We start from the raw sequence: 12022 nt of genomic DNA on the forward strand, positions 1-12022 counted from the left end.
CCATAAGCAGCATACTCCTCAGACAGGAAGCCTTGGCATTTCTGATTTATGAACCAAAGACAAGATATGGGAGGAGGTAGGAGGGGAGCGATGGACCGTGAGGGGGGGATTCAGCCCCTGGTGTTCTAGAGGAGGGAATCCAGGGATTGCATAGGTGGTCCATGCCTTTGCTTTTCCAAACTCAGGCTGTGTGTAGGTGGGGTTTCTGACCAAGTCGACTGCCCTGCATGAGAATGTGAGTTCCCCGTTAGAGGACCGGTCTTGGCAGGAGGCTGCAGAGGGCACCCCCCCCCCCACGTGTGCGAGTGCTGGGTGTCCTTGCGATCCCTCCCAGAGCCGTGAGTGCCTATTGCAGGACAGCCCGGTGCCGGGTGCAGAGCAGACAATGCAGCAGGAGGTGAGTCAGGCTCTGGGCCGGAAGACCTGAATCAGAATCCTGGCTCAGGCGCTCCCACGCTGTGCGACCTTGAGCACGTGACTTCCTCTCATCGAGCTGAGAAGAAACGAGCCCTGCCTTCTGGGACTGGCTCTGGAACTCAGTCATCCAGGCCCAGCCTTTTCTGACCTGGGTTTCCTAACCATCTTTCCCTGCCCAGCTTCAAGGGCACCTCCTCCAGGAAGTCACCCTGCCCCCACCTGGGGGGTCAGGTTCTCCTTCCCCTGGATCGAGCCTGTTCCGCCTGTCTGTAGCACGATGGTATATTTCTGTTTCCATGTCAGTCCCCCTCCCACTGGAGCCCTTTGCAGGCTGGCCTGAAACTGTTCAGTTCTGCATCCGTCATGCCCAGCTTGGGGACAGGCCCGCCGCAGATTTGGTGGTGACACTGCGTGAGTTGGGTCGCTGAGACTGGGCTGATTTCTCTTCTCGAGAGTGTCTCTGGGACAAACGTGCTGTCCACGTCATCCTGCCCAGAACTCACCCAGCACTCCCGGCCCCTCCCCTACCTCCTCAGTGGGCCTGCCCGGAGTGGGACTTCGACGGCGGCCCCTAACTTACCGCGGGCCAGCCGTGGTGCTGAACACTCACCCGCGTTATCTTACTGAATCCTCACGGACGCTCGGGGTTCACACGGGATCCTATTTTATGCCCACTTTAGGCATGAACACACCGAGGCTCACAGAAGTCCGGTGGCTTGCCTGATGTCCCACAACTCGCAAGGGGCAAAACGAGCGGTGTGCGGGTCAAGTTAACAGCTAGCTCTCAAAACAAAACCAAAAAGCCTGAGCTGGAGGGGTCGGCCACTTTCTGTGGTGGACATACTCCCACAGGATTTCAAGCTACCAACACGGCATCGCCGAACGTGAGGTTGGGAAGACAGGCTCTCGACCGGCTCCCGGGTGCGGGTGCGAGCGAGCTTCAGCACGTGGGGGGCAAAGCCGAGACTCCGACCCAGGCCTGCTCCGTGCTGACCAACCGGCATTCTAGATTCCTAAGATCTGGTATTAAGTGAAAAAAGCAAGGTACACGAATGTGTGTATCAAAAGAACATACGTGTACACACGTGCGCATGTGTGTATTTATTTGCTCGTGTGTGTGGATCTTGAAGGATTTGCTAGGAACTGATAACACCGCTGTGTTTTTGTTTTTTTTCAGGGAGGAGAACGGGGTGTGGCTGGGATACAGGGCGGGAGAGAGGTTTCCTCTGGCTGTCCTTTCCACTCTTTGAATTTTGAACCATGTGAGTCCATTAACTATTTTAAAAAAAGGAACAAACAACAAATCCAGACGACCCACCAGTTGCAAACGGACGCTGGGCCTGCCCTGCTTTGCAGCGGGGCCTGGAGCTGGGCGGGTACGCCGAGCCACTTGGTCGGGGCTGGTGTTTTGGCGGCTCCTGGCCCGTGCAGCCAGGCTGGCGGGGGGGGGGGGGCGCAGAGGGGGACAGTGAGGGAGGCCCCCGTCTTCCCACACGTGAGGAATAGGCGCACTTGTTTTAATTCTCGTCCGTGCCGTTTGGTCCCTGAGACGATGGCGCTGCACTCTAAACTCAATTAGAAATTTAACAAACCTTATAAATCCTCCCCAGCCTGAGCCTTGTAAATCTCCAGAGCGGGGCCAGCTTAGCACTTATCCATCTCTGGCTTAATGACCTCCCGGCCCGGCCTGAGAATGATTCAGGGCCAGTGACAGGTCTAATTAGCACGCACTGCAGCCGCAGCAGCCCCGCGAAGGGAGGAGGAAGGGGGAGCCTGGTCCCAGCCCAGGGGCGTTAGGGAAGTGAGCCCTGACCCTTGTCCTGTCTGGACCTCGGGGCTGTGGCACACAGGAGGAGGGGCGGGGAGGGGTGCAAGTGCCTGACTGACTGTCCTAGTTAACGTCACCGCGCTGGTGGTGTGTCTTACTTGGGGAAGGCCGTTGGAGGCAGGCCACCGGGAACACTATTGCGTCAAGGGCCACGTGGGACCCAGGTAGTCTCCTAGCAAGGCAACAAGTTCGTGGGCGGATTTGAGGCTGTGTTGACAGCCGGTGAACATCAACGTGGGCGAGTTTTGAGAGTGGGTTCTGATCTTCCAGTGTCCGAGGGAATTGTATTCCAGAGCAGCACATGTGACATCGCAGGGGGTTCAGATAGCTCCATTTTTAAGGGTGAAGGGTTCAGGTTTAGTGAGAAGATGGAGCTCCCAAATGAGCTTTCCTTGTAAGGTAGTGAGCTCCCTGTCAGTGGATAGACAGCCCAGGATCCTCTACTTTTTTTTTTTTTTTTTAAAGAGTTTAGCTTTTTAATGACCAGGTTACAGACGAGGTGGGGTCAACAAGACCAAAGCCCACGTCAACATCAGACTCCTCTGATTCTTCGTTCTTCACTTCCACTTTCTTCTCCTCAGCTGGGGCAGCCCTGGTGGAGGGAGCGGGACCTTCTGCGGGTGCAGCACAGCTGCTGGGGCGGCTCCACCAGCCCCTACAGGTGAGGCTGCTGATGTGGACATTGGCCAGTGTCTTTGCGAGAAGCCCGGCCAGAAAGGTTCCACATTTACACCCCCTGCTTTAATGAGGGCAGGCCACCCATCTGATCCTCGGTGACCATCCCCTTGTCATTGTGCGGGACGAGGGCCGTGTAGATGCGGGCCAGCTCCAAGACGGAGGCCACGGTGCGGGTGAGTGCTGAGCAGGCGCTGCCGGATGCGGTGCTCACCGCCGGAGGAAGCGAGAGCCTCACCCCAGCTCGGCCTTAGCTTCCTTGGAAGGACCGAGCACCTTAGCGGTGTTGAGGAAAGGGCCAGCATCTTCTGCTATTAATGACACCCCAGCTGTGGGTCGGGCCTTTCATACATCATCTGATGCGATCTTCAGGTCCCATTTTACAGACGAGGAAACTGATGTTCAGGGAGGTTATGTAACATGTACCAGGTCATTCGGAACCAGGATGGAAATGCTGGCCTGTCTGGCTTCAGGGCCCGGGGCTCCCCCTCCGCACCTCTCGCCATCTCTGCTGAAGACGCGCCCTGCAGGCAGCTCCTCACTGAAGAGGATACTCACGGTGATTCTGGGCACAAAATGATTCAAGGCCCCAGAGCCCAGAGCCCATAGCCACAATCTTCTGGCAACATGGGTTGCCTTTGACAGGCTGTTCCACCATGTTCGGCGCCCTGGTGGGAAGACGGGTCCTCTGTCTCTGCAGACTTGCCCTCCTCTCTTGCTCTCATTCTCAGGCTTTCCTGTCTTCTCCCAGCCTCCTTCTGGCCCCTCGCTGGCCCTGATCCCAACTCACACTGAGTTATTTGCCAGGAAGTTGGGGGTGGGGTAGGTCTGAGCTCTCCCCTTCTACCAGTCACCTCCAGGGCTCGGAAGCAGGAGGCAGGGCCGACACCACTGCCTGGGAAGATGGATGCCAGCTCTTGCCCCCACTGGCCCTTCTGACCCCCCTCCCTGCCCCTGACCCCGGAGCAGTCACCAGGAGGAGGCCTGGGTAATTGGTTCCATCCAAGACTCATTCTCAGTGGCGCGAAAGGGAAAGTTATAAATATTTTTATCTATAACTCACGATGAATAAAAATTTAATTAAACTGAAAAATTTAAATTTCATAAGAAATAAATATTAATTCTGGAGAGTGACTTTTGTGGGAAGTTAACTTTCAAAATGTCGTCAATCTGGAGGTGCCTGGGGTCTGGGAGGGAGGGAGAGGCCCCCAGTTCTGGCTCCTGGTTTGGGGTAGGAGTCTCCCCTCCTGAGACCGAGGGTTCAAAGGCTCAGATCTCCACCCCGGGAAGAGCCCACCCTCTGCTCCCTCCCTCTCTTCAATGATCGTTGCTTACCTACCCCAGCCAGACATCTTTCTAGATGCAGTGGGTACTGCAGGACAGGACGTGGACGTTGTTCTTGACCGCGTGGAGTGTCATGTCATGGGGAGGCAGACATTAAGTGGATAATCACCCGAATACTACTGCCTGGTTAGTACCCTCTGCTGGGCACAAATGCCTGCTTGGTTTTATTTTATTGTTATTTTACTTTTGAAAAATTCGAGTAGAACACACACAGAACACATAAGCACGCAGCCAGTGAATGAGGGCAGTGTACGGGAAGGCTCCTGGCCCAGGTCAGGGAAGCTGGTGTTGGCGCCCATGCTAGACGTTTGGGGGAGGGGTAGGCCCTGCCCTGAGGACCTTTGCAGACTGCTCGATGGATGATTTTTGCTGCCTGACCAAGGAGAGAGCAATTTGGGGGTAGGGTGGCCTAATATTAGTAACAGCATCTCAATACATCCAGGAGGGTTATCACGTGCCAGGCCCGATTCTAAGCACTTGATGGGTATTAGCTCCTTTAACCCTGACAAATCCTACAGTGAAGAAAGGGAAACACAGAGAGGTTAATGAGTGAGTCCGAAGTCACATCCCTGGTGGAAGGCATCGCCGGGCGAAACTTGAGTCCCCTGGCTTAGAGGCTTCTCTGAGTTTCTCTGAGGTGGGACAGCCCAGGTCTTGGCCACAAGCGCCTGGCTTCTGGTGCATCTGGGACCTCTGCAAACCCTCTGAGGTTTCACACCTGCTGTGTGGCCTCAGCCAAGTCTCTCAACCTCTCTGAGCTTCAGGTTCCTCTTCTGAGAAACAAGGATTAAAAATCCCTGCTGTGTGCCTCCACAGGCTTGTATGGGACCGGGGGGTGGTGACAGAGGTGGGTGTTGTCATCGGGGTCACAGAGATAATGCTAGTGCTGACCACCAGCCACTCTGGCCCATGTGCTGAGGGGGGGCCGCAAGCCTTGTTGCTCTTCCCATCGGATGCCGAGGACCTTGCCATCTCAGGAGGAGCCCGAGGAGGGCGAGGTGGTTGGAGAAGCTGCCTGTGGGGAGTGGGGGTGGGGTGGGGTGCTGCTCGGGGCCTGGGAGTGAGGGCAGGCTTTGGGACCTGCTCCAGGAGGGCTCTGACGTGAGCAGAGGCGAGCAGGTCCATGTGTGCTGCCGCGTCGGGGGAAGGGGAGGGCAGGATGGGCTCTGAGCTGCCCACCTCAACTTCTTCCTCATTCCACAGATGCTGAAGCTGAGGCAGTCCTGGGCGGGGGCTATGGAGCCTGGGTCTGGATCCGGGCCGCAGCTGCGTGGAGGAGGGGGGCAGTGGGGGTAGGAACTTGGACTTGAGGCTGGCCAGCAAAGTGCTTGGCTCTTGAGCCCGAGACCAAGGCTGAAGGGGGTGGCTGGGCCCAGGGGCCAGCTTAGGGCAGTGTGGTAGCGTCCCGAGGGCCTTGTCCTGCAGCTGTCAGTGATGTGGGGGCTAGAACCACCATGGCTCCCATGGGCAAGGAGGCCCCAGAGGAGGCTGGGGCCCAGAGTCTAATTTCCCCTTTTATGACCCTCTGGGGAGGTGGGTGACAGAGACCTACAATTCTCCAGGGACTAAGCGGACCAGGTCCCCTTCAGTACTGGAAATACTCCGAATCCTTAACTGGCTGGCCCAGCACCCTGAATGGGGCTACTTTAGGTGGTAGGTGGGAGATCCACCTCTTGTGGCAAAAACGCAGGAATGCTTCACCCTTCCCCCCAGGCCCAGACACATACGCTTACATATCCACACAAGGACCCGTGTGCGGGCATGCATGCGTACACACACAGATGTGTTGCTCACACAGACACGCATGCACACACGCTCACATATCCACACAAGGACCCGTGTGCGGGCATGCATGCGTACATACGCAGATGTGTTGCTCACACAGACACGCGTGCACACACGCTCACATATCCACACAAGGACCCGTGTGCGGGCATGCATGCGTACATACGCAGATGTGTTGCTCACACAGACACGCGTGCACACACGCTCACATATCCACACAAGGACCCGTGTGCGGGCATGCATGCGTACACACGCAGATGTGTTGCTCACACAGACACGCGTGCACACACGCTCACATATCCACACAAGGACCCGTGTGCGGGCATGCATGCGTACACACGCAGATGTGTTGCTCACACAGACACGCGTGCACACACGCTCACATATCCACACAAGGACCCGTGTGCGGGCATGCATGCGTACATACGCAGATGTGTGTGCTCACACGGACACGTGTGCACACATGCTCACATATCCAGACACGGACCTGTATGAGGGCGTGCATGTGTACATACGCAGATGTGTTGCTCACACGGACACGCGTGTGCACAGATGCTGGTACACAGGTGCCCACACAGCCCGAGATAGATTCCCGGGCATTCGTGTAGCCCCGAGTCCACCCTCCCAGCAGCACTCCGCTGATGGAATGCTGTAATATTTTTCTATTAAATGTTGCATTTGTTGTGCCTTTTAGTAGCTCCCCTCATTAAAAATGATATTATCCCCATAAATAAGCCGGCTCCTGAGAAGAGTGCCCGACTCCATTTCTCTTCCTAATTGAGACACTTAGCTTTGATTTGCTCGTCGGCACGTACTGAGTGGATTAATTTTCAATTAATGCTCGTGGGCAGGCGGCTGCAGGCCGTGTGGGCTCACAGCCCAGTGGCTTGGGAGCCGCGGCAGGTGGGGCCCCGGGGGACCCCGAGGGGGGGTCTTTATGTTTCCTGGCTGCAGGAAAGAGAGCACTGGGGACAGCCTGGAGCTTTGTGGCTTTGCTCTTTGTGGGAGAGTGGCCCCTGGGGGGGTGTCTGTCCTGTGGGAATATGCTTCTCCCATACCAGGTGCTATGGACTCAAAGTTTGTGTCCCCCTCCCCCAAATTCCCATGTTGAAGCCCTAACTCTCCGTGTGATGGTATTTGGAGATGGGCCCGCTCATCCTCAGAGACTCACCCCTGGTCATTGACCTTCTGGGCAAATGCTGGGGAGGCGACAGAGCTCTGGGGCTAAGTGGGCACACAGGCCAGCTGACCTGGGTTCAAATCCTGGTTCTGCTGGTTAGCTTGGGACCTGATCGAGTTATTCCATCTCTCAAGGCCTCAGTTTCCTCTGTAAACAAGGACGATAATAAGAGTACTGGTTTCTTAGGGGTTGTTAAAAAACCAAAGTCAACTGAGCACATTTGAAGATCTCACGAGTCACGAATCAGGTGGCATCCTGTCTAGTGAGAAGAGGGGAACTTCGAGGAGGTGTACAAAATGGACAGTTGGGGCAAGAAAATTACTAGCAAAAAGAAAGATAGGATTCTTTCAGGCAAGGCCACTGGCCCTGAGGTGGAAACAGGGAAGGGGGTCTCATTCGGTGGGTTACTTCATGTGTGGGGGATGGAGAGGGCCCAGGTGACAGGTTACCTCCTGTGTGCCGATCACAGAACTCCCAGCTGACTGGTTGAGACTTACCTTTCTGGGGGAGGTTGAAGCTGCGACTGGGATAGGCATTAAGCCCCGGGTTGGATGACTTGGCCTCAGTTAATGCCATTTTAAGCCTGTGGTTTTCTTTTTCTTTCTTTCTTTCTTTCTTTCTTTCTTTCTTTCTTTCTTTCTTTCTTTCTTTCTTTCTTTCTTTCTTTCTTTCTCCTTCCTTCCTTCCTTCCTTCCTTCCTTCCTTGGTTTTATTTTTAAGTAATCTCTACACCCAATGTAGGGGTTCGAACTTACAAGCCCGAGATCAAGAGTTGGACGTCTTCTGACTGAGCCAGCCAGGCCCCCCCAAGCCTGTGGTTTTCTTCTTAACAGGGTGTTGTGCCAGTTGGATGAGAGAAAGCACTGATACTTGATACTCAGAGTACGGTTTCTGGACTGGCAGCCCCGATACCTCCTGGTGTGCTTATTAGAAATGCAGAATCCCAGGCCCCAGAATCCCAGGCCCCACCCCAGAATGTTCCCGAGTCTGCATTTCCACATTTAGCACAACTCTTGGCACAGGGTAAGCGCTCACGAGTGGTAGCTGTCATGATCATGAGTCTGATAAGAAGCCCTCACATGAAGGCAGATTCTGGGGCTGGAGAGAAGCGGGGGGCTCACCGTCTGGCTCTGCAAGTGAGTCATGTGTGCTCACTTCAGCTTTGCTCCCCGCCGCATGGTCTCCGCCAGCAGAACTGGAGATCACGACGCCACCTTCTGGAGCTGACTGGGGAGGCCAGGAAGATGAAGCAGAAGGTGCTTCTGGGAGTCGAGGACGGTGAGTCTGAGATTTTGAAGCTCCATAAAGCATTTTTGCATATGTTTTATTTACTCTTCCTGCTCTCGTTCCCATTTTAAACATGAGAAATGGAGGCATTTCAAACCACGTGAGGAGTCCAAGCTCATTGAGTGAGTCAGCTACGGAGCTGGGTCTGGTCCCCCGCCTGGCGGCCTCGAGCTGTGCCAGACCCCTCTGGGAGCCCCTAGAGCAGCCAGATCAGGCGCCGGCCCCTCCCTCCCCCAACCGAAACCCTCCCGGGGCCTACCTCTTGCTGGATTGTGCTGTTGGCTGGTTGCTCCTTGTGCGTGTGCGTGCGTGTGCGTGCGTGTGTGTGTGTGTGTGTGTGTGTGTTGGGAGCGGAGGTGGCTGCACATCAGGGAGGGTGGGGGACAGGCAGGATGGGGCAGCTCTGGCATCTGACGGTTAATTAAAATGTCCTCATGGGTGATCAATCCACAGTCGATGGCTTGAATCCACAATGACCCGGCTCCTCTCTGGCCCAGCACGTGGCCTTCGTGGGGGTGCTGGGCAGGAGGCCCTGCTGTCTTCCTCCTGGTCCTTGGAGGCCCAGCACGGGATGTGCTGTCGATGCTGCCTCCAAAATATTCCCATCTTGTTTCCATAATAGCTTCTGTCACTGCTCTTGACAGGCCAGCCATTAAGTCTTTGGCAAAATTGTAAGAATTATTAACATATGAGGTTTTATATTATTTGACAGCTGTCGGCTCCTTTGGAATCCACATCACACTGTCCCCTCCCTCCCCTCCCATCCTCTCCCTTGGCATCACCCCTCCTGGCCCCAGAAAGATGGGAGGGGCCTCCCAGTCACTGGGGAACCGGTGGGTGGGGGACGGGAGACAAGCCCACGTCGAGCTTCACTCACAATCGCTTCTGCGCATCTGTGGGGTGTTCGCTGAGGCCTTGCACACCCCGTCTCCGATCCGGGCCTGGATCCTTCCTCAGCATGGCCCCTTCTCATCCACACGCCCAGCTTCGATGGCTTCAGAGACGACTCCCCATGCTCTCCTTACCTGCCAGCTGTGCCCCAGGCCCGTGTACCTATCTGCTTCCTGGACATCTCCCTGACTCTCCGGACTCCATCCTGGCGCTACCTCTTGGGTTTTCCATTTAGGTCCTCCCTCCATCATCCATCCTGTCTTCCAGGCCAGAAATCCCAGGGTCACCCCAGTCTCTTCTCCCTCCCATGCCCTCACAGTGTCAGGTCCCCAGGCTCTGTCCGTTTTGCTTCCTAAAGGCCTCTTGACTCTCCCTTCTCCTTCCTTTGCCCTATTGTGTCTCTTCCTCTTCCTGTGCCACCATACCTGCTTCCTCACTGGTCGGCGCCCTGCCCAGACCCCCTGGGCCTTCCATCCAGTAGGGCCTGCTGCCTGCCCTACTTCCAAAAGCCTGCAGAGTTTCTCTGGAGCCCTCCCTGCTTCTCAGTTGCCCTCTCGGCCAGTGACTGAGGTGTATAAATGCCCCAGCTCCTTCCCCCGTGGGTGTGATAATTGAGGCCCGGGGTCTGTCTACATAAGTCCCCGAGGTCCCCAGTCGAATGATGCTCCGTTGTAGTAACCGGCTTGCTGAAGGCACACGTCTCTGCTTCCTCCCGCCCTGCCTCACTCCCCTGCTCCCCTGCTGGGTTTCTGGGATGCCTCCCAAAGAAATTGCTTGCACTCAAATCCTTGTCTCAGAGTTGGCTTCTAGGGAACCCAAGCCAGCACAGGACTCATGGTCTGTCCATCCCGCACACCCGAGGGAGCCTTGGGATATGCACATCCCATATCTCTCTTTCCCTTCTTAAGATTGCATGGGGGGGGGTGTCCCCAGGGCTTCAGCTCTGATGCCTTCACACTGCTCCAGCAAAAAGGGGGAGGGGTCCTTAGTAACCTGAATGTAGACACTATTTGGGGACTGGTGCTTACATTTCAAAAGCAGTCACCACAGGCTTCAGGTGGTACGACTTTCTGGTACCTTCACTGGTAAAGTTCACACATTAAGTAAAGCATTTACACAGCGATTAAATAATATAGGCATAAGGCCATCGATGTGAAAGAGAAACACGTTCTCAAATATCAAAATAGATCACAAGCTATCCTTAATAAAACCCGAGTCGGTTAGCACAGAAATTAACAAAGGACGAGAGAGGTCCAAAATCGGACCCTCATAAATGATAAAAGTGGCATTCCAAATTCGTGTAGAAATGGAGGTGGACAATTTGTTAATCACTTGGGAAAAATAAGGAAACCGACTTCATGCAAGTTCCCAGTGGGTAAAATGTTAATATAAAAAATGAAATCATAAAAGGTCTAGAAGAAACAGGTGATTATTTCCAGATGTGGTGGGCCTTCCCAAGGAAACAAGGAAGGAAGGCACAGACAGGGCTGGGAGAACTGGTGAAGTAAACAGAGAACCCCAAAATTAAAAAGCAGACTGGGGGCGCCTGGGTGGCTCAGCCGGTTAAGCATCTTTCTCTTGGTTTCAGCTCAGGTCACGATCTCGGGTCATGGGATTGAGCCCCACGTTGGGCTCAGAGCTCAGCCTGGAGTCTGCTCGAGATTCTCTCCTTCTCCCTCTGCCCCTCCCCCACTCATGCTCTGTCTCTCTGTCCCTCTCTCACATAAATAAATAAACCTTAAAAAAAGTAAAAAATAAAAAAATAAAAAGAAGACCAAATGGGAAAATATCTTGACAGTATGCGCTATAGAAAAATAAAAAGAAACTGAGTAGGGCTTAACTGAATAACTCTCCATTTTAGTTTGCTCCTGACACCCAGGATTAAAAATCGGCAAAAGCTAGGGCAAATCCCGGAGAGGTGAACATTTGGTCGTCTGCTCGTGAAAGTGCTTACCCTCGTGCTCGGGAAGTTCTTCCTGGTGCTTCTCCTGCATCCTTCTTGCTGCAGTGGGAGCCTTTTCTATCCTTCAGGCCTTAGGAGAGTGGGAGAGCCTTTTCTTGAAGTGACTTCACGTAGTATGTGTGGTTCCCGGAGCGTCCAGGCCAAGAAGCTTCTGGAATTCATGCCTTGGCAGATACTGTTCAGCCACATGAAGGTCTGGGAGAGTTCAGGCTTCTCAGAGGTTCCACTGGATCTTCATCCTGGACCCATAGGCCCACAGCTGGCCCCCATCTTGTGCTGTCCTCCTCCCTGTCCCCATGTCTGTCCCGAGCCCACCGTGATCCCACCTGGCACTTGTCCTGAGCGCCGTTCTGGACCCTGTCTGGGTCCCAGTCTAGAGCCTTCTCTGACCTGTGGTCCCCCCATCCCGCACCGTGGCTGGAGCCCCCGTGGCCAGGTCCTGTGGGGCTGAGCTGCCGCTCTGAGCCAGGCTGGCCGTGCAGGGAACAGATGGGCTCCCCGTGGACGCGGCAGCAGCGCAGAAGTTAATCCACTTTTATCTCGTTATGGTGACAGCCACCCTGTTAAATGGAATGGACTATCGATTCGGGGCTCACTTCCAGCCCAAGGATTTTCCATCACAGGCCTGAGTAGAATAGGAGAAAAGCAACAC

General features: G+C 54.8%; 1 pseudogene; it reads right to left on the reverse strand.

Annotated features, from left to right (window-relative positions):
- Window positions 1–2713: 2713 nt before the first annotated feature.
- LOC113268193 (60S acidic ribosomal protein P1-like) lies at window positions 2714–7805 on the reverse strand (annotated as a pseudogene).
- Between the last annotated feature and the right edge of the window lie 4217 nt (window positions 7806–12022).

Source organism: Ursus arctos, unplaced genomic scaffold (genome assembly GCF_023065955.2).
Source record: "Ursus arctos isolate Adak ecotype North America unplaced genomic scaffold, UrsArc2.0 scaffold_32, whole genome shotgun sequence".
In the NCBI taxonomy this organism is placed as follows: Eukaryota; Metazoa; Chordata; class Mammalia; order Carnivora; family Ursidae; genus Ursus; species Ursus arctos.